Source organism: Sciurus carolinensis, chromosome 11 (assembly GCF_902686445.1).
Source record: "Sciurus carolinensis chromosome 11, mSciCar1.2, whole genome shotgun sequence".
Taxonomy (NCBI): Eukaryota; Metazoa; Chordata; class Mammalia; order Rodentia; family Sciuridae; genus Sciurus; species Sciurus carolinensis.
Genome location: NC_062223.1, coordinates 96,482,915 through 96,506,782, shown reverse-complemented (window position 1 = coordinate 96,506,782; position 23,868 = coordinate 96,482,915).

The following is a 23,868-nucleotide window of genomic DNA, read 5'->3' as shown; positions in this document are numbered from 1 at the left end:
ACAAGCATTTGACAGCAGAGTAAAACTACAAAAGATTAAATGATAGGTCTTGCTTACACATAAAATATCTTACAAAGTGAAACAGGTTTTCACAATCTAAGGGCATAGATAACATATTTTAAAAAGACCTACTTTAGTATATTACACTATGGGTATGTATTTAATTTTTAGCTGAAATAAATATTCAGGAAGTATAAACAAATAACTGTAAGAAGGAAGAAAAGAGAAAGACAAAAATTTGAGGTTGACTGAGGTTTTTATTTTTTAAAGAAGCAAATGCATTATTATGGCTTTCAAACATTGTAACAAAAAAACAGGTTAAGTGCTAACATTTTTTGAATGTCTCATTACATGCTTGATCTTGTGATAATTGCTTTTGCTATGTTATGCTGTTTAATAGCCACAAAAACCATATTTTCAATCCAATTTCAAATTTGGGGAAATTAAAACTAAAACAAACATCCAAGCCCATGCCTACCTGACTTCAAAATCTCTGTTGTTTTTTGAACACTTTATTATGAATCCAGAATGTAACCTCAAGAGGTCTTAGATTCCAGCCGGCCCTCCTTTTCCTTCATGTTCACTCTTGCTTCAGGCATGACTATTTTTATAGCACCACTGAGCTAGGTCTGTCCTGTTCTTAGAATCCCACATGGAAGAATTTCCATTACAGTTTTGATAAGTACTTCAAGGGCTAAAAGCCTTTTTGATGAACAGGCATTTCTATAAGTACCTAAATCCCTTTTGGTGCTATTTCAACTCAATATTTGTACTGCCAGGTATGATTCATTTATCCATTTATTCACATCCGGCCCAAACATACTTTTCAACTTAAATTTTACTGCTCTCTTTCATGAATGTTTTAATTGAAATTATTTGCTTTAAAACAATACAAGAAACTCAAGCTAACTTAAGTGAAAAAGCACGCATACAATTCCTCTAAGCATAGTTGGATCTTCCTTGCACCCAAGGACAGGAATTAGATGAGCTTATGGAAGGTCTAGATCCAAAGCTGAAAGCTAATTAGATCTATGTTTCTCATCTTTTCTTTTTCTCCTGCACAGACTTTGTTCCTCCTTATTTCTTCAAACCTCCAGCAGTCGTGAAGAAAAATAAGGTTGCCCACAATTTCTCTGTTCACATGGTCTAGGTCAAATAAGCCCAAAGGTCTATATATCTCTTCGACCAAGTTCCGTCTTTTCAGAGATGGAACTCTGAATGGTCCAGCATGATCTCATTCACCTGTGTCCAAGTAGGGGGACCAATATAAGAGGCTTCCAGGAGCTGCTCTGCTATGCTATAAAAGGAGAATATAGTAAAGAGTCATTGTGAGCTGAGCAGATATCCTAAAAATTATTCTCTACAGGGTAGTCTAAGTCATATGCCAAATAAACTGCTCATATGTCCTGTAATCTCCTCTGCCTAATAACCCCTCCCCATGACCTCCTCTCCCATCCTCCCCACCATCCCACCCTGTCACTTTTATCAGAATTCTACCAGCCCTTCAAAGTCAGCTTTAACAACTGCAGTCTTTGCACCTTCACCAGTTTCCCTTTGCCTGATTTTTCCATACCCGCCCTTAGCTTCCTTGAAGACTGAATCCATGTCCGATTAACCTTGAATGCCTTCAGAATTCAGTAAAATATTAATGAATGGTAAATTAAGTAATTTCTCAGAGAAGATGTTTTTCCTCTTTTAAAAAGTTCATGATATAACACAACCAGTGTGATCCTACATTATGTACAAGCAGAAGAATAAGAAGTTTTACTCCATTTATGTGCGAAGTGTTGGAATGCATTCTACTGTTATGTATAACTAATTAGAACAAATAAAATAAGGAAAATCTGAAAAACATTAATGATATAAAGGAGGATGACTCTATGACACTTGCAAGTAAATGGATGAACCTGGAGACTATCATGCTAAGTGAAATAACCCAATCCCCAAAAACCAAAGGTCAAATGTTTTCCCTGATTATGTGGAAGTTAACCCACAATAAGGGTGAGGCAGGAAGAATAGAAGTTCAATGGATTACACAGTGGAGAATGTAGGGAAAGGAGGAGGGAGAGGAAAAGGAAAGACAGTGGGATGAATTTGAAATCATTTTCCTATGTACTTATATGAATATACCACAGTGAATCTCACCATCATGTATATCCATAAGAATGGGGTCCTAAGTAGAACACGGTATATTCCATGCTTGTACAATTATATCATAATGAATTCTGCTATCATGTATAACTAAAAAGAACAAATAAAAAGTTAATGATAGTTTAAAATTTTACTGTTTCCAATTGCCTTTGCATCAAAGGAAGGCTGGACTTGGTCCCATGGGTGGTAATGGTCTAAGCTTCACTGTGCCTCACAGGTACTTCATTGTTAACTCAGGGCAAAATTGTGTGAGTTTTCTTAAGGTTGTGAAGCTAGGTTTTTGTCCATCAATTCACCTACTAAAATACACAGTGGTTTGCATATTGCCAAGATTTTACTTCTTTACCTGAATTTTATATTCTTTGATTCTTTCAAAGAAATTTTCAGAATAAGTCACACAGAGAACAAGCAAGGTAAAGCACCAAAGGTAATCGATTCACAACTGTGTCCATTTTGTAAGGTCTGCTATCACTTTTAATCTCCATAGCAACATTGCATGATGGATTTTCTTATAACGTCATTTAACCAACAAGGAAACTGAAACTCAGAGAAGATAATGCAGATGAAGCTAGTGTTGGAAACATGGATTAAAGTCTGCTTCTGCAGGATCCAAAACTCATGTATTTTTTTTTTTTTCTTTCTTCTGTGGTACTGGGGATTGAACCCAGGGCCTTGTGCATGCAAGGCGTGCACTCTACCAACTGAGAAGCCTAAAACCCATGCTTTTTCACTACTCTACACATAGTGCTCAGTTTAGATGTTTTAGATGAACCCTTAATCCTAAACCTCTGCCTTGCCTGTCTGAACATTGCAGTATCCTTCATGAAACCTGTAACAGTTCCAAATCTGCTGCCTGCTCCTACCCCAGCGGAGCCTCCCTGCTTCCTTGGCACTCCAGTGCTGCCCACCCCGTGTTTGTGATCTGCACAAAAGACTGCATGAATTGCTGGGCCTGGGCACAGCCCTCCACATTTCAGAGTGGCTTTACGAGCTTTTTGAGCACTTTTCCTTACTAAACCTCTGGGCAGTAACTCAGCATTCAGGTCCTCAGGGTATAGATTAAAAAATGGAAGAAAACCTGGGAAGGTTGTAACTTGCCCTTTTGTTAGAATGTGATCTAGTGACAAAGCCTCCCATCAGCTTCTTCCCCTCCCCTCCTTTCTTGTCTCAACAGGTCAAAATGTACAAAACTCTAACATGGAAATATAATTTGGATGGGAAATCTCAACTAAGGAAAAGGGAAGGAAAAGCGAAGTAGCCAAGGACAGAAAATAATGCTAAGGGGAGTGGATAATTCTTGTAAAGAAAATCTCTAAGAGTGAAGGCCTCAATGAAAATTGCTGGAAGAAATAATCTGGCAGTAACACAACAGGAGTATGTCAGGTACCACAGCCAATTGCTCACTCTTCAAAGTGGGAGTGAGGTCAACAGCCACTCTGGATCCTGAAAGTGTGAGGGTTGGATGGTTGAAAGCAGAAGACTCTTACCTCAAATGTTTCTTGATTGGAGCATGTTCTGATAGCCATTAATTGTCACTGGGACATGACACATACTTTGTAACCGAAGAATCTTCCACTTTGATAACGTGTACGTGCTTGATAGTGGCACCACCCCCAAGTCCCCCCTTATTTCTGGGAATAGCTAATAAGATGCTTCACAGGCCTGCCTGCCTCAATGTCCATAGTTATCAATGTTCACAGTTCCTCTCTTGATGCTGCTTCCTCTTGTTCATGCTACTATCCACAAAGTCCCCACGAGAAACTTATCCCTCCCTCTGCCCATCTTGAGAACCTCAGAAGCCATGCCAAGCTATGTGTCTGGAGATTCCTGAAGATACTCCTTCTAGGCACCAGACTGAGCTTCCTCACTAATAGAATGTTATAAGTTGTCACCCAAGCTCCAGACAAAGTCTGCTTGACTCAGGGTCTCACCAAATCTGTCTTTAATAATATTTGTTAGCTTCTATGTCCACCTGAAAACCACAGTACCCAGACCCAGTCCATTGACACTGAAGAACCAATGAAATGCTGTAAACTTTCCAAAAAGAGGACATTTCTTGAGCTTCATGTTGAATATTTGTTATTCAACAGATATCTATTTAATAACATCTATCAGCGTTTAGCCAGTGTTACCTCTAGGAAAACAAGGGTTGGAACAATTTATCGACTTTCCCCCACTCAGCATATCCAATGGCTGTGCCCAAGCACTCCATGCATTATCTATTCATAATGGGTAATGATTCTTAACTGAAGAAATGGTCCCTGCAAGAGAAAGAGGAAGGTGTATTCTAATTTGAAGATGCCTCCCAGTCAATTCTAATGAGAAGAAATGCCCTTTCCCTCCTCCCACCCTCATAATATTCAGAATCACAACATTCCCCAAAATCAAAAGACAGTTTTCAATGAGAGGCATTAAATTTTTCATTCATAATGAAAAATAATGTGAGATCAATCAATGTGGGCAACAAAATATTGCCCTTTCTTCTTAATCTTCCTGCTGCTTTCTTCATATGCTTTTAAAGAAAGAAAAAAAAATAATAACAAAGCAAAACAAAAACAAAACAAAAAAACAAAAAACCCTTCAATCCTCTTACAGAATAAGCAGAGATTCTAAAGGCATATGTGAGCACCTGGGCCCAGCCCTCTGCCTTGTGTGGCAGCAAATACAGGTCCCTGTTGAAAGCTGCAAAAAGCTCACATGCAGTGCCACGGTACCTCTCTCACCCACGACATCATTTTGGATGACTCAAAGTTTCACAGATGCCAGCTGTGGTCATCCTTTCCTGTACCCTGAAACGATAGAGATTTTGAATATTCAGTGTGGTTCACCTGGAATAATATCTCACCATTACATACTGCACTGTGAAGTTGCTGTGTGTAGAGCAATCAGAAGGGAAGGCAACTGTGCCACCTTTTAACTGAATACTACATTTAGCCTGAGAGTTACATGGAAATCCAGAAAACAATATCCTTCTCTGATCCCTTTTAGTGTCCGACCTCATACACCACATCATAAAACACTTGCCTACACTACGGTTTTCCCAGAGCTTAACCAGTATGGTCTTCAAATTTTTAAAGGTCATTATCATTTAAATTTCCCTTAAATTCTTAAATACATTGCAAGTTGCCTTTGCTACTGTACTGATAGTGTGCTCATGGGAAATCAATTATAGAGAAGAGTGGGGTGGAAGCAATTTTATCAGCCCACTCAGAAAATTAAAACATGTCAGGAGGAGAGCAGGCTTCAGAATTAGAAAGATGTGTATTCAAATCCTAACAAGGTCACTTGTCAGCTGATGAACTTTAACAATTTAGCTTCTCTACAACTCTGCTACCAATATCTATATAACAAGGTTGTAAAAGTTAAATAGAAGAAATGTATGTAAAGTTGCCAGGCACAGTGACTGATGCACAGCAAGGACTCAGTAGTAGCTAGAGAAGGAGGAGGAAGAGCATTGGTATAGATTGGCATAGTAGCTTATCAAGGTCATAGTTGTTTTCACCCTTATGAACTGCGGAGGAAAGACGATGGCTAGGCAGAGCTAAGATTCATCTAGGAAAAATGGCCAAGCTGGACCTTAAATATCCCATGCTACTTCGTGGACTAAGAAAGAAATAATTTACCCAAGATTACATAGCCAGGGTTTCAGGGTAGAGATTTGAATTCAGGATTCTCAGACTCCAAAGAAAGTGCAGGGGTTGCCAAAAAGGTGTAGAAACAAAGGCATAATATAGAAAGGCTGTGCAGTGTAGGAATTACATGAGGGCTTGGGTCAGACAGACTTGCATTTAAATCGTAACCGCCAATTTATAGTTGTATGACCTTGGGAAACTTTGCAATGTCTCTGAATTTCAGTTTCTTCATCCCTGAAGCCAGCTTACTGATACATAACTCAAAGACCTTTAAAGGTCATCAGACAAGAGCACACGGAGTGTTTTCCACCGTGCTTGGCGCATGGAAAGTGCATGATAAAAGACAGGTATAATGGTGATTATTTCATATGAAACAACTTAAAGCTATTTCCCACATCCTATCTGGTGCTGTCCCAAGAAATGATGGGGTACATTGACATCACAGAGTCAGTATGGGATAGGGAGGAAAGGACAAGCATAATAGTGACCAAGAGAATTGAAAGAAGCCTAGAGAAGAGGTAGTGAGGAAGGGCTGGCACACATAACTATGCAATGGAGGGGTAAAGCAGTGTCTCAGGCTGAAAGGCCCAGGCCACTTAGCCCAGGCCAGCTGACCATATTGCAGCCAGAGGGAGAGGATCAACTGTGGTACAGGAGAGAAGCCAAAGGTCAAAACTGGAGGCCTTTGTAAGAGCTTAAGTGGGAAAACAGGACAAGGAGACAGATGGCAGGAAGGTGAGGAATGAGCCAGGGAACACATCTGAGGCAGATCGGAGTGAGCGGTAAACTATTCAACCCAGGGGCTGAGCCCCACGTGGTTGTGTCAGAGCTCCATTTCCATGTGTGCAAGCTGTGCGGTGTGGGAAAGAGCTGACAGCTCAAAGCAGCAGCAAGCAGGATGGGGCAGGAGGCAGAGAATCGCTGTGGCAACAGTGCCGATGGGAGCAGAGGTGTCAGCATGTCAAAGGCAACAATTCCCATCCACATCATCAGGGACAGAGGTGAAAGTCAGAGAGCAAGGGCACTGGGAACCAGCACCAGCTGCTGAGGTGGGAAAACTGGACATTCAAGGACAGATCATGTGAGGCATCCTAGGATCCAGCCAGGGAAGTCAATGGAGAGAAAAGGAAGGATTGGGAGAAACTGAGCTATTCGTTTTTAACCTGCTTCCTATTGATTGCTCTATCCAGGTTTCTGGGACCAGGAAAAGGAAGATTCATTCATGTGGTCATTTTACAAATCTTTATTGAATTGTAACGTGATGCTGGACATTGTTCTAAGCATTGGGAAATATCATAATAAAAAGACTGACTTGGGAGCTGGGGAGATAGCTCAGTTGGTAGAGTGCTTGCCTTGCAAGCACAAGACCCTGGGTTTGATCCCCAGTACTGAAAAAAAAAAAAAAAAAAAAAAAAGACTAACTTGGTTCTTTTCCTCAAATAGCTCATTAAAAAAAAAAAAAAAAAAAAAAGCAGACAAAAATAAGTAGATAAAATCATTTCAAATGGGGGAAAGTGCTATAAAAACAATTAAGTAAGGTAACGTAAGAGGAAGTGATTGGGTATGGGTAGTTGAAGCCTGCTTAAATTTTCTCCAAGCCTGAAAATTGATCTGGAAATTACTTGTCCATTTTCATCTTCATTCCTTTGATAAGGATTGAGTGTCTATCATGTTTCAGATACTCTGCTAGGCACAGGAGCTGTGATATAATACAGACACTGACAACTGACTACAAACCAAGGATGAGCCAATGAGTGAATCCGAATCTTAGACACAAGGACAGGAGCATTTAATGTTGATTCATTTAAATCAAAATTATACAAAGGTTTATTTATAATGGCTAAGATATGAAAGCAACCCAAATGTTCAATGATAGACAAATGAATAAAGAAAATGTAATATAGACATATAATAAAATATTTTTCTGCTGTACAATGTACAGTTTACAATGTGCACTTAAAACTTTGGGAATGGGGTAGATATTGTCCATATTAAGGGTTCTTACCCCCCCAAAAAATGGTTATGTCTGATACCTTTATTTTGATAATGGTATAATGGGTTTTAGCATATCTCCAAACTCAGAAAACTGTACACATTAAATATGAGCAGTTCTTTGTTTATCAATTTTCTTTCAATAAAGCTGTTTCTAGAAAATTAAATGTGGGGGAAGTCTGTGCATGTGTATGCATATGCTATATGTGAGTATGTTTATTCAAATACATGTACACCTGGCTGCATATAAGTTCACAAACAAAAACAAAGGCTATATTTGGCTGAAGCAACATAAAGTAAATCTTCCTGTTGCATAGTGAAAGTGACTTCCACACACTCAGCCAAAATAAAGCTTGCTAAATTCTGAAAAGCAAAGACCAGATCTGAGATAGCTGTCCTGCTGCAGGTTTCATAATACACTAAAAATACAGAAGAGAAAAACAATGATCTCAGCAAGGTAATTGCCAAAAGGTGAACAAACGAAGCAGACAGAATACGAAGGGCAATTTGGCAGTCTTCCGGGGGAGTGGATAAGCACACTAATGCCAGGGTGGCACTGACAGCAAAAAAACAAAAATAAACAACAACAACAACAAACTGATTATCCAACTGCTACTGATATTTTGCACTCTGCACCACCTCAAGGCATTCTTAGGGGGTTGGGGACACAAAGACTATGGGAGAAAGGTGACAAGCTGACAGGAAGAAGAAGAAGAAGAAAAAGAAGAAGGAGGAGGAGGAGGAGGAGGAGGAGGAGGAGGAGGAGGAGATCTTTTTTTCCAGAGTTTCAAATATCCTCAATGATCTTTCTTAACTAACAGTTTTCCTGTGTGTATTTGATATGCCAATGGCAAGCAATGTCCAAGGAGGCATGAAAATTTGTTTTTGCCTGGGCTCAGCCAGGATCTCTGGGCTGACAGTGTGTTGTTTTATTTTAAGAAAGCATCTGTATTTTAGCTGGGGAGCATATTTTGAGCAGAGGTCTTAAAGTGCCATCCTCCAGAATGGTTTAGTCCAGGTAGGAAAGGAACTAACTGGATGGAATGAAAGCCCTAGTGGTGTCTTTCCGGAGCACTGATTCTGTGAAAATAATTTGAGGATTAGTCCCTTCTGCATCTTTCACTCCTCTTTACAGGATGAGGACGCTAATACCTGAAACCTCTACAACTTCCCGGGATTCCGAATTGGCCATGTTATGGTGGAAACCACACAGGTACAGCTGCTGGCTTGCAAAGGATTCCTCCTTCAAAAAGTTTTTGGTTCAAGCCAGGAAAGAACACTACCACATTTTTCTTGGCTTTTTATAGGGTGTTGATCCAAGGATCTGTTTTTACATTTGAATGCAGCAGTCAACTGTAGCATAATAGATTGCAGACCTTTGTGAAAAATCACTGTGAAGGCTTCAGCAGAGAACTGCACCGTCAGCAGGTTAGGAACTGGGCACTTGTCCATGTTTTCCTTTATTTTTAAAGGAGTCATTGACCTTCCACAGGCCTGTATCAAAATGGGGGGAAGAAAAATGCTGCCAGACACGACTGGACTGGAAGAGATCTCTTTCAGGGGCTGGAAAGGGCTTCATTTAGTCTATTTACTGTCATGGAAATTCTGAGTGTGACTTAGAGGCCTCCCTGGCTTTCAGCCAGGTGGAAAGGTTTGGGAAAAAAAAAAAAAAAAGCAGAGACTCAACTGGGGAATGAGCAGGGTGGGAAAGCAGCTGCCCTGGCACAGCCCCCAGAGGGATGTAAAGAGCCCCAGTGCCTATTGTGCAAAGGCAGATTCAGAAGTCCCTGCAAGTTCAGACAAAGGTGACATCCAGTGTTGTTGTTCCAGGGTGACCAGTCTTGATAAGCATGCTGAAGAATTGTTAGAAGTTGCTCTCAGTGTGGGAGGGCACACTCAACATGCTGTTCATTGATTCATTTGTTCATTCACTCTGCAAATAGTCCATAGGGACCCACTGTGTTTAAGACACTATGCTCAGCACTGAGAGATATGACCAACAGTCTCTGCCTGCTCTTCTGTAGGTAGACAGCCTACTAAAAACAGTTACTATACAACAATAGTAAGGCAGACCAGAGCCACTATGGGAGGATTAGAACTGTCTCAGATAGTCCCTGAATGTGCCTCTCCAGACACCTCAATTCATGTTTGTGTCATCACTGGAACTCCTGTTAACCTTGTGCTCAGGAGAGATTAGTCCCTTCGTGTCCTGGGCCTACAGAGACCAAGCAAGTTGTGATGCTCTCCCTGGTGCAAAAACTCACTCCCATCAAGTGTGAAGGATGTTTGGGCTACAATTTATCTCTTCACCCAGGGGATTTGCATTTTAAAGAGGATTATGACCTCTGCTAATGTAAAGGTCCCAGACTTTTAGGACAAGCAGGAAGGGTAGGGAGTTGCAGAAGACTGCCTTCCTAGAAACACAGATGTCACTTGGGTAGGCAGGCTGCCTGCCCTGGGCTTTAGGCTGTTCTGGAACAGAGAGGGGGTTGGAAACCATCTGGCAGGATAGAAAACAGAAACCCCGTGGCGAGCAGCCACTGGAGCCTGGCTTTCCTGGCCTGGCCTTCCTAAGCTCCCCACAAGCATGGACTTGTTTTCTGCTAAGCTCTCAGGCAGTGTAAGGAGGGGTTTAGGTGAATATGTGTGTCTTTATGGCCTAAGGAGAAACAGTCTGGGGAAAATGTGTGAGATAAAGAGGTCAGAGAAAAGATGCAAAGTGAACCAACAAGCAAGTTGGCCCCAGCAGCCACCAGAGCCATTATTATTTTTTCTGGTTGATAATCACAGTGCTTGAAGATGAAGAATACTTCAGAGTTCAGGGACAGGGAGGAGCCTAGCTCCTTGGAAGGCTTATTACCACCAGGCAAACAGGATTGCAATTAATCATGGGGTGAACTTGAGCCACAGGGACAAGCGCATAACCATCTTAATGCTCTGCCTGGTGTCTAATTTTCAGGAAAGACTGAAATTTTTGAGGATGTTCTGAACAGAATTCCCACTCACTCCCTTCCATGGCTCAAACGAAGCTTCCAGAAGGAAGCCTAGCAACTGTATTGCCATGTTTTCAACTTCATGGTTTTATTCCTGTGACTTCTAAATCTCATTAATTCTGACTTATCCTCTCTAGCAGGGACAAACTGAAATAATTCAAAACATCAGATCACTTAACGTGAGTTTTTATGTATACCAGCACAAATGCATTTTTCTCTTCCAGTTGTGGACTTTTCTTATTAAGTTACAGTTAGTACAAATAATTCTCATGGAAAGGTAATCTATTATTTTAAATATGTACTAATTCAGACATTATCTGAAATGAAGGTCAGCCTTATGCTATCTGTAAAAAAGTAAATGAAGTCCATAAACAAAACCCCAACCCAATTTTGTTTGCCTAATTTAAAAAATACATATTTTTAAAACCACAGAAGTACCGATTTATACGTAATCATTTTGTGCTACTCACAAATTAGTCTTATTTGTTCTTAAAAGCTGATATTCAAAGAACCTCTAGTTGGAAACATTCTTTTAACAGCACTTTTATTACCCTACCCTCTTGATATTCATAAAAAATGGTTTTTTTGCAAGAATTCTCCCAAAGTTAGATTGAATGAATAAAGGCAGTACTTGTTACACTCTTTTTCCTAATAATCATACTGTTAAATGGATGGGTGGATAGAAGGTGAATCTAGACTAAGGACTAGTAGTTTTGTGCCCTTCTTTCCCTTAGATAGAGTTCTTGGTCTCAGGAGACTCTGTGGGACTAGAAAAGATGTCCATTCCTTTCAAGAACACTTCACCAAATAAAACAGGCTCTCACCACTGAATCCCATAATTCTCCAACTCCAGGCCTGCTTCAGGGCCCTGTGGGCAGCCTCTCTTCCCTTCTCCCCTTGTGCCTATCTTGGTTTTTTAGTCAGTTACCTCTTTGGACTTGACTCTGCTTCGGACTCACCTCCTCAGGATTTGTCAACCAAGGCTTGAACAAATTGGCTTGCCGGCCTATCCATTGTTTAAACTCAGCATCGAATCTTAACTAACCTGGCTTGGCTTTGACAACCTGACCTTTAGCCACAACTTTTGGAAAATGAACCTCCGCCCTTGCACCCCACAGCCCAGCCCTATCCTCCCCTAAGACACAACCTCAGATTGCTAGGGAGGAAGCAAGATTACACAGTTTCTTCACAAGCTGTCTCAGAAATACCTCATCTCTGATGTAGGTAAACTCCTACTAGCTGCTAAATATCTGGTCTCAAATCTAGATAGCTTTGGATTCAGCACAGCTTTACTTCCAAAAGATGTAATTAATGCTATTTAAGGAGACATGATGCTGTGCCTCTTGGTTGTGAAATCTTCCATTCCAGAGTAAAATGATTGATGATTTTCTTACTAAAATCTTCTTACATTCAGCATTCCACTTTTCCCTTCGAAATAACATTTCTTTTTATTTATCCAACAAAGTCTCCTCATTTCTTCCCTCAACTTTTCAATAGACCCAGATATTTTCCATTAATCTAATTCTGTCTTATTTAAAACCTTCCCAAATTTTCCACAAAGGTTCTTCTTAAAAATAATTTTAATATTTTATATTTTATTTTTAAAATCAGAACTACATTTTAAACATTCATAATGCTATCACTCTTGTTTATAAACTATGAAGTAAGTACAATATAAATTATTGGTTGTGTATCCTTGATAAAGGTGCCTTCCTTCCAGACTGTTTCTGGGCTTACACAAACGTGCAAATGTTTTCAAGCCAAATATCAAGTTTTTATTCCTCTTTTCCTCATACCACATGTTATGATCATAATTCCCCTCAGAATTCATTGAAGTTCTAACCCTCAACTTCTCAAAATGTGATTATATTTGGAAATAAGATCTTTAAGAGTTGATTAAGTTATAATAAGGATATTAGGATGGACCTTTACCCAGCATGATGTGTGTCCTTATAAGAAGAGGAAATCTGGACACAGACCTGCTCAGAAGGAAGACCATGTGAAGACAGTCAAGCAGAGAGGTCTCACAAGAAACCAGTCCTGCCAACACCTTAATCTTAGATGTCTAGTCTCCAGAACCATGAAAAAACAAATTTCTGTGAATTCCAGGCTAGTTTATATAATAACCCTAGCGAACTAATTAATACACTACATATGAACCACCAGGAAATTCTTTTGACTCTTCTTGCAAATCCATTCTATTCACTTTCCACCTTCACTTGCCATACTCAATCCAAGTCACTATCACTCCTTGCTGGTTGATTATGAAAGCCCCTAAGAGGTCTTTTCACTCTCCAATGCAAGCAAACAATAGATGCCAACTCTAGTGAAACAATAGATACCAACTCTAGAGAAGTTAAGCAGTAAAATGATTATTGGAAATCTGTTGAGAAGTTTACAGAATTGATAGGGACAGTAGAACCAGCCTCAGAGATGCACAGGAACCCAAGCAGGCTGAGGAGTCAGTTGCAATAAAATCATGGTTGAAGGTGAAACTGGTCAGCATGTCATCACTGTCTCTACTGAACATAAACATTTCTTTGGCACTAGACTTTAGACTGTAATGGTATGTGGCACTGCCACCTCTATTATCAGTGGGCTAAATCTGCTTTGTCCCAAGTCATTGTCTCACCAGAATCAGATTTGAAGTCCCAGATGGATCATCCTTACCCATTCCTTAGCTGCCACAGAGTGATTGGAAGTGTCTGGGCTGTTGAGAGTATTTACTTCTAGAAGGGAGAGGGACTAGGGACAGTTTCCATCCAAGTCTCTCATGGTAGGAGAATTTCAGACAGGATACGGTCTCAGAGGCTTGTCAATGAAAAAAAAACATTCCATTCTCTACAAGGCAGCGTGAGACATCTTTTAAAAGATGAATTAGATCAGGTTACTCAGTTATTCTAAACTTTCCAATGGCTTCCCATTACCTTAAAATACAGTCCTAACCACATTGTCCACAGTGTCCCTGTGGAAGATTTCCAGAGCTGGAACCCCATCACTGGGGGGTCACAAGGACCAACACAGAAGTTAGGCTCATACACTTGCTGTCGCTGATGCCCACAAAATCCAAGAACTGAGATGCCCTTCAGACAGGCCTGTTCATGTGTACAGAGGTTCAGATGTCTGCATTTGCACCCTGCTGCTTCTGAATGGCTTAGTTAAAAGCAATTTAAAACTCCAATTTAATTAGCTAATTTAAATCCTGTTCAGTTTATCGCCTGTGCACAATGCACTCTGCATAGGTCCAGGACTAACGACCATCTTCAGCATCATTGCTAACATTTGCATAGTGGCTCAGGGTTTACAAAGTGTTTTCAAATACTTTAAACCATCAAGTTCTCAAAATGTTTCTATGAATACGTAGGATAGGCATTTTAATCTCATTTTAACAGGTGAGAAATCTGACTTAGTGGTCAAATATACTTCTCAAGCACCCCAGGGTTAAGGGGGGGGGGGAATCTAAATTAGTATGTACCTCTTTTAATCTGTAATTATCCCTTATAATCATCGAACTTACCAGGTATTCTACCTTTCAAGGTTGTTTTGGTGGGTATGAGGAGGTGAATAAACAAAGCTTGTAGGAATCTAATTCAGATGGGTAGGGGAAATACAGGGAGCGGGGATTTGCCTTAGGTTTGGGAATACAGAGCTTCTAGGGATGTGACTAGGCAAATCCTAGGGCCCAGATACTGGGCAGGGCTCTACTAACAGCTCATCCTACCACAGCCATCTCAGTGGATACAGTAAGAAAAAATGGTCATCAGGGGCCACCTAAAAGAGGAGAATTAAGAAGGTCTAGAACATGAAGAGGACAGGAGGCACTGGTAATTGTTTAAGGACTGATATTTTATGAAATTTGTATTTTTCTGGATGGACTCTCACATAAGTGTCTCCCCAGCCTCTACCTGGAGACAACGTGCACCCCCTAAAGAGATTAGAAGGAGCGAGGCAGAGCCAGGGCTATCCTCTGGACCATCAAGACAATGGGAAGGAGCTGCAGTTGGTCCAATCTTGCTGTTTTTAGACCTTTAGCAAATCAGAAACAAGTCACAACTTCTCTTCAGAAAGCAAATCTCCTGACTGAGGCTCCTTACTTTTAACTGGGTTTCCCCAAGGTGTGAGCCCACAGACCCTTGCTCCTGGGGCAGAACCTGGGGCACTGCTATCTCCTCTCCTGCTCTGCCCTCTACTCCCCACCATGTTTGGCCTCAGACAAGAATTCAAAGTGGCTCATGACCAAATGCAAATCACCAAGTACAATACCTCTTTGTAGTTTGTTCACACCTTTCATCCCAGAGTTTCAAAGCACAGTGCAAATGTTAACTTGTCCTCAGACACCCCAGGAGAGGCAGGTAGGTGGCATATGCTATTATCATCTCCTGTTTTATAGAATCAAACCAGGCTCCAAGCCATGAACTGTCTTGCTCGAGGCCATGTGGTGAATAATTGTATGTCCCGGGGACCTACATCTAGTCATTAACTATATAATGTTACTGCTGAAATACCACAAATATCAGCCCACTAATTGATAACCATTTTCTTCCCTTACTTTCTTCTTTCTTCCTTCCTTTGGAGTATGAGGTCTCTTATAGCTTTATAAATAGGTCCCACAAATTGCTACAACCACCAACTATCTTCAGTTGCCCTTTTCTTAAAAGCAGCCAGAAGATAAATTAAATAAGACCCTGTGCTACAAGTGTGGTTGGCATAAATGACCATTCGCCTGGGGAATAGTTTTGGCTAGGTTAGTGTGTAATGTAGAGTGAACAGTCCATCAGAGGGTCTGCCCACCCCACCATCCCTTCTTAAAGGACTCACCACCTTTGGTTGAGAAGAGTAGCTACTATCTGTGACTTAAATGATATGGCCATCTTTTGAACCATATATGCCCCATCCAAGTCACACCCAAATGAACCTAGAACCCCAGTGTAACTATTCCAGGGCTTGCCATTTTATAAGGGGACCTGGTTACAAAGTGCCATTTGAAGAGGGAATTTCATAGGAGATAAAAATATTGATGAGTTTCAGTTAAACGGTCAAACAAAGAAAAGTGGTCAGGCTGGAGAGTAGAGTACCATTAATGGCAGAGAACTAAAAAGTTCAAACTTCTTCTATAGTTACAGCAAGATTTTTAAAAGAGTCCTTGGAACTACTGTGGATTTCAAAAGACCTTGATGATCTAGTCTCTGTGAGTCTTGGCCAAACTATCATCATATTCTTCTTTGTATATTTCTGCATTCTTTATGCTAGTCTTTATGATTTGCCTCATTTTTAGCTTGAGATCAGAAATACCCAGCTAAGGATTTCATTTGTGTTCTGTGACTTATATGCCTGAGTCACTATAATGAGCCAGCCACTCACTCCTTATGCTTCAAAGCTTTCATCAGCAAAATAGGGATAATTATTTCTTAGGCCATGCCTACAGAGTTGATTGCCTTCATGAATATATAGTTGATTTGAAGTGGAGTTTTTAGAGATGTTTTAACATCCAACCACCAAGCAAGCACTGAATGTCCACCTGATTTGATGTTTAGAAATTCGAAGTAATGAAACTTTTAAAGCCCTGTCAACTTAGTTCCTTAAGAATAGGATAATATTGGTTTTACTATGTAAAAGTTCTGACCAATGTCTAAGTGGCAGACTAGTAAAAATACTGACTCTGATGGTCCATTACCTCAGGTCTCTTGAATCCAGGGATATGCACTATGAAATAGATTGTGGAAGACATTCATTATGTTGCTTGAATGTTACAATTAATCTCATCTAGGAAAGAGGGAAATTCAAACAGACACCATGTGCTTAGGGAGAAAATACAACACACATAAAGCATTTTTGCAAAATGAGGAAGTTGACATTTTGATCAATCAGTCTTAGCTCTTAAATATCACCATTTCTGCCACATTCATTACCACTGGTGAAGAGTCAGCCCTGGCCAAGAGCAGTTCTGCAGACATCAGCTCTGCAGTCACAATAGGGAAGAGAAAACCCGGAAGCTGGAGAAGAGCAGGGCAGAGCCCAGAGAAGGAAACTTGCTAAGTAGTGTTTCCCTAAGGGACAGATTTCTCCCTCAGCAGTTTCAGCATCCCTGATGCCTGAGGGGAAGCTGACGATGGAGGAAGGGCCCAGCTGTCCAAAGAACTTGTCACCCCACTCTGCATTCCTGGCCAGTGTCAGCTCATCCCTCAGACAGCTGGTGGGCAAACTGGCAGCTCCTCCTAAACTTCCCTTGGCTGCTCCTTACTCTGGTGGGCATCTGTCCTGGGCTATGGTTTTGTGTTTGTTTCAGGAGAATGCTCAGGCATCAGGAAGCTCCACGTGACTCTGAAGTTGCCACTTGTGTGGGAAGGAGAGTGAGGAGAGTAGGGGCAGATAGGGTCAGAAGAACAACTACTGACAGATGTAGGGCTCGGAAGCTGAAGCATTTCACCTAAGCAAGCTCAGGTGAATCTGTTCTTCCAAGTACAGTCATCCTTTCATGGAAGGTCGTTTCCTGGACCCCAACAGACACCAAAGTCTATGGATGCTCAAGTCCCTTATATAAAATGGCATGGTATTTTCTTATGACCTATGTGCATCTACCTGTATACTTTAAATCATCTCAGATTATTTATAATTCCTAACATAATGCAAATGCTACATAAATAATCATATTGTTTGGGAAATAATGACAAGAACATAGTTCTGTATATACTCAGTACTGATGTGATTTTCTTTAATTTTAGTATTTTCTATCCACAAGACATGGACACATGGATCCATATCCATGGAGGGTCAACTATATGTAAAGGAGGTAGGATTCTTATATCTCACCTGAGTCACAAGGACAGGCCAAACATTTTCCTCAGAAGCAAGGCAGATTTAAGGTTTGGAGAAAGTTTCCTCTTTTATGAAAAGAACCCAAAATTAAGTGCAGGACCTTTAAAGGAAAAAGAAGTGGGGAGGAGGAGGAGGAGGAGGAGGAAGAGGTCCTGAAAAATTAATCTTCATTACTTTGTAGGAAATCTGCCTGTACTCAGAAGTAGGTTCTTTTCTGTGCTCTGCCTCTTTCACTCTTTTCTCTTCATTGTGTTCTCATTCGCTCGCTCTGTCTGTCTGTCTCTCTCTCTCTGCCCCATTTCAGGTTCGTTTACCTTGGGAGGGCCTGAAACTGGGCAAGTTATGTAGTTATATGAATATTTGGCTGTGCCTTCTGGAGCATTCTTCGCATTGGTCTTTTTGTGACTCTCCAGTAGTACAAGGAAGTCTTACTAGCATTGGAGGATGTACTCAAAGCAGATGGACTTACTGAAAATCACTCCCCTGCTATTCCTACCAGTCTAGTTTTAGGATTCTCTGTTCAACTGTCAGCTCACAGAGTCACTGTTATGGGTTGAATTCTGTCCTTCAAAAATCACATGTTGAAGTCTGAATCCTCAGTACCTAAGAATGTGACCTTATTTGGAGATAGGGGCTGTACAGAGGTAATGAAGTTAAAATAAATTTGTTAAATGGGTCCTAATTCAGTATGACTGGTATCTTTATAAAGGGGGCAAATTGCAGACAGACACACAGGTTGAATCACACAGAACACAGGTAGACCACATGAATCTAAAGACATCCTGAATCTAGAGATCAGTGACGCATCTCCCAGTCGAGAAATGCCAAAGATTGACAACAAACTACCAGAATGTAGGGAAGAAGCCTGGGACAGATCCTTCCCAGTCTTCAGAGGGACTCAAACCTACTGACAACTTTGAGCTGACTTCTAGTCTCCAGAACTGTGAGACAACACATTATCTCTGTTGATTAGGCTCCCATTTTGTGGCACTTCATTCTAAGAGCCCTAGGAAATGAATATAATCACTCTAGGTACATCTCTCCACCACATGATTTACCATAAAGTAAAAATCAGAATAATGCCCCTCATTATCCAACTATAAGACAGCAACCAAAATAGGAAAGTGCTTTTCTCAGTTCTATCTATAGAGAAAGGACTCATAACCAGAGAAGTTCTCCAAGGACTTTTGATCAAAGGGTCCTTTTTCATTTGCCTGATTGTGCTACTGCTGATTTTGTTCAAGTCATCCGTCATCATATGAGGAAAAACTTACAAGAGAAAGTGTTAAGAAATTTTTCTTGAATGCACTCAGTTATTCTTCTAGTCTCAGAACTTTATTCCAGGAGAGGACATCTTCATTCATAAAATTTCAGCATTTATTGAGCATTTACTATTGTGCTGATGCTGGGTCCAGGACTAGGAGACAAAACGTCATGAGACAAAGCCAGGTTTCTAAGGAACTGCCATCCAGTAGAAAACATAGGCACGGATTTGTTCCAGGTTGAACAGTGCTATAGTATGATATTTACACAGTGCTATAGAAGCTCAGAAGAGGGAGAATTCTTGACACATAGTCTTAAAGGAGTTAACATTTAACTTGGGTTTTGAAGGATGAATAAGAGTTAGCTAGGAAGGAAACAAAAGAGGCAGAAGAGAAAATATGGCCAGTGTGAGGTATGTTGGACAGGTTCTCTTGGCTGTGGTACTGTGGTTAGATTTGAGAGAAGAATATTGAAGAAAGGTCAGGCAGGATTCTGTGATGGGATGCGTGAGCAGGATGGGGACAAGAGGTAAGACCAGCACTCTAATGTCAGAACTGTCCTATTACCTCTCCTTGTTCTGATGTTGATGCACATTTCTAGGAAACCTGACTTGGGTATCACTCAGGATTCAGGAATGGACCTTGCCAGAGCTCTGCTGTTTTATGAGTTTAGACCAGCTGAAAATGAAAAGATATTTAAGCTGGGAGCTAGAATAAAAGTGCAAAAGGAATGGAGGACGGAGGAAGACAGCACTTGGCTGATCTCTTTGTATCTGGCCCCTGCTAAGTGCTGAATGCTTGATTTTTCACTTTGTAACTTTTCCACTAGATTCCCTTCAAATCTACTTCGGAGTCTCACATAACCAGAGACCCTAGGACTAGATCCAAGGTGTCTATAAAGAACTTCCTGGTTTGGCTGCTTAATCTGGCCATCCAGTGCATCTGTGTATTCAGCAAACACTCCAGGCCCTGTGCTAGGCACCTGACGCTCAGCAAAGCATCCAGGAGCAAATGTCACTTCTTCCTCTCAACCAGTGTAGCCAAAGAGCACAGAACTGGCAGCCCAAGGACCTAGTTTCCAGGCATTACTGGGCAACTTTAAAGCTATGTAACCTTAAGCATGTCACTTGGGGCCTCTGATCTTCAGTTTCCTGGTGCTTAAAATTAGATTTGTGATACTTTCCTCTGTTAAGAAGGTATAATGAAATAATGAGTGTGAAAATACCTTCTCATCTGAGCAACCTGGACAAATCCTATTTGTTACTGTGACCAGACCTGTTAGGTAAGTAGGAGCCTATTTGTATTCATCAGAACTCTCTGGTAGCAAGTAACAGGAAGCCAAGCCAAGCTGGCCAAAGCAACAAAGGAGTTTATTGACTCATTTACCTGGGAAGATCATGCAGAAGCTCAGAGTCAAAGGAAAAGTGATGAGATCTGAGGGTGCAGGGAGCCAGGGTCTGAGCTCTATTTGACAACTCTTGTGTCTGTTTGTCTCTGCAGTTCCTTGTACCTTGGTCTCCTCTCTGCCTGAGACCTGTAGTGTGGCCACTAGCAGCAGGACCCTGGAGAGTGAGTGAGGGGAGGACGAGGACCAGCGGGAGAGGGGGAAGCAGACAGTGGCTATACATCACACACTACCTGGTGCCACCCGCTGCTGCCCACTGTCTTCTGCAGTGCAACAACTTCTCATTCTGGAATGATCTATTCCATACTGAACTCTGTGTCCTGGGAATAGAAGTCTGCTCCACTCCATGTTCCAACTTCAGTGTATCCCCTCATGTCCCAGGGAGGTAACATAGACTCACAGCAACTACGCCATGAGGGTGCTTGTGGTTTTACAGCAGCAAATGAGATAGACACAGATAGGGCTCCTTCTCTCTCATTGAGGGGGACAGAAAACAAACAGTGAAAACAAACCAGAAGCAGCCTGGTGATAGACACAGATAGGGCTCCTTCTCTCTCATTGAGGGGGACAGAAAACAAACAGTGAAAACAAACCAGAAGCAGCCTGGTGACAACCAGCTAATGAAAAGTCACATAAGATGTGGCGTGTGCACACAGGAACAGTGTATGGCAGTAAAAAGGAATGATGTACAGCACAGATGAGCCTCCAGAATGTTTAAGTGAAAGAAGCCAGTCAGAGAAGGTCACATAGTGCATAGTTCTGTATGTGTGAGAAATCCAGAATATGCAAGTCTGTAGAGGCAGAAATTAGATCAGTGGTTCCCAGAGGCTGCAGGGTGAAGCATTTGGGAGGGATAGGGCACTACCCCACTGCTAATGGTGTAAGAGTTGGTGTTGAGTGATGAATATGTTCTAAAATTAGATTATTGTGATGGTTGCACAACCTTGTAAATATGCTAAAATCCACTGAATTGTGTACTTTAAATGGATGAATCCCATGGCATTTTAAGGAAACAATGAGGTATGGTGTCACACACCTATAATCCTAGCAACTCAGGAGGCTGAGGCAGGAGAATTGCAAGTTTGAGGACAGCTTAAGCAACTTAATGAGACTCTTGTCTCCGAATTAAAAAAAAAAAAAATACAAAAGGGCTAGGAATATAGTTCAGTGACAGAGTGCTTACCTAGCATAAGTGAGACTCTGGGTCCACTCCCCAGTGCCACAAAAGAAGAAGAAAGAGAAGAAGAAGAAGAAGAAGAAGAAGAAGAAGAAGAAGAAGAAGAAGAAGAAGAAGAGGAGGAGGAGGAGGAGGAGGAGGAGGAGGAGGAGGAGGAGAAGGAGGAGGAGGAGGAGGAGGGGGAGGAGGAGGAGGAGGAAGAAGAAGAAGAAGAAGAAGAAGAAGAAGGAGGAGGGGAGGAGAAGGAGGAGGAGGAGGAGGAGGAGGAGGAGGAGGGGGAGGAGGAGGAGGAGGGACAAACAAACAGAAGCGTTATGTGGAAAATAAATATAAGTAGGGAAATGAAATGAGGAGTGACTCTACAAAAAATGGAGAAGTCACAAAGACCTCTGGAGAGAAGAGCTGAAAGATGAGGTCTTGGTGGCAGAAAGGGGCCCCTGGTCTTGCAGGGATCTGAAGGAATATCATCCCAGGCAGAGGGGACAGCTAGTGAAAGGCCCTAAAGCAGAAACAAGCTTAATGCTCCAGGAATCTAGATGACTCCATGAGGCAGAAAGTAGTAGAACATTTGACTTTGTAAATACCAAGAGGAGGGGTGGATTTTATTCTAAAGGTGGAAGAAAGTCAGTAGAGGATTTGAGCAGAAAAGCAACATGATCTCTATTATGTTTATGAAAGATTGTTCTGGCAGCCACAAGGAAAATGGATTATAGGAGTAGTGCTTAATTGCTTCAATTAAGGACAAAGTATAGAAAAAGAAGAAACAAATAGAATTGAATCTCTACCTTAAAGAAGCTAACACCACAGTGGAAAAAAATGATACTTAAGGACACACATTAATCTCAGAAGAAGCAGAATGGAGAAAGCACCCAGAAAGAGGTGTAGGAAGGGTTACAGGGACTCAGAGGAAGACATGGTTTTACCTGGTTGGGAAAGAGACTTAAGAAGGTATTTAAGTAGAGTATGAGAGATGGACAAAGAGGGGTGGCATCCTAGTATCTTTAAGGCATGAAAGTGAGAAGGTATAGAGAGTGTGAAGAGTATGCTTCCAGTTAATCCTCAGTAAAAGACAAAATAAGAAGTGATGGTATATGATACTAACAACAGTTAACATTTTCTAAGTGCTTTCTATGGTTTATGTTATTGTAAAGTGGCTGAACTCAAACAGAAACCAAAGTACAGAGGAGCCCTGGTGATGTGATCCATACAAGTCATATACAAAGGAAGGAAGGTACTTGGGGGCCTTCCATAGAAGGCACAAAGCTTCAGGTGAGAAGTATGGTATTAATTCAGTGTGTAAAGAACAAGTTTTGAAAATATCTGATGAAATGGAGGAGAAAGACCAGAAGCAGGAAAACCAGTAAGGAGGTCCCTAATTGTCTCACTAAGAGGCGGTGATTTTGAGGTCATGGGAGCAATAGAAAGATTGGAAGATTCAAGAGCATTTTTAAAAAAAACAGGAGTAATATGGAAGATCAACTCCATTGGACATAGTAACCAATGAGAAATGATGGGGAGTTGGGACGAGCTAAGGGAAGTGCCAAAGACAATATGAATGTCTTCATCCTGAATTTTGAGAAAAGAGGGTCCTCCTATAAAAGAAAATCTGAATGAAATGAAGGTCTGGGTTTGGGATTTTATAGTCAATTCTCTTTCACTTGAAGCCTGCACTTGAAGCTGATTTAAGTACAAAGGGAGAATTTACTAGAATATGGGATCTACCAAAACTAAGGGCAGAATGTACAGTTGAACCTCACAAGGATCCAGAATCAGGAAGTGGCAGCACATTAGAGGCCTTGCTGCTCCTTGGCACTGCTGAGTCATCTCAAGCCTCCACAGTTCCAGAACCTTGCCTCTGTGCTGTTTTCACAAGCCAGCTTTTTCTGCATCTTCACACACACAATTGAAGATGTCTGTCCACAGTGGCAGTTGTACCTTCAAGTTTATATCACTTCCCAGTTCAATGCAGTGGTCTAGTGCCTGCCATAATTCCACATCCTTGGGAGGTTCAACCAACTTTAGTCAAGAGTACAGGATTACACAGTTCACTTTCATCCAGGGCAAAGGAAGTTCTCAGAAGTACTTGGGGGAGGGCTGGGGATATAGCTCAGTTGGTAAAGTGCTTGCCTTACATGCACAGGGCCCTGGGTTCAATCCCCAGCACCAAAAAAAAAAAAAAAAAAATCAAAAAATCAAAAAAAAAAATCAGAAGTACTTGGGGGAGACAGAGACACGCCTAGGGGTGGAGCGAAGTTTCCAGGACTGCGGGCAGATTCTCTGGGAGAGGCAGCCTAAGGAGACTCGCCTGCGGAGGGTGAGGCTCCCAGGCCCAGGAGGTAGGTCCGGGCCCCTGGGAACGTTGCAGAGGAAGACAGCCCAGCCTAGGCGATAGTTGTAGATTGAGGGGAACCTCTAGGAGGGGAACTGACCAGCTAGACGT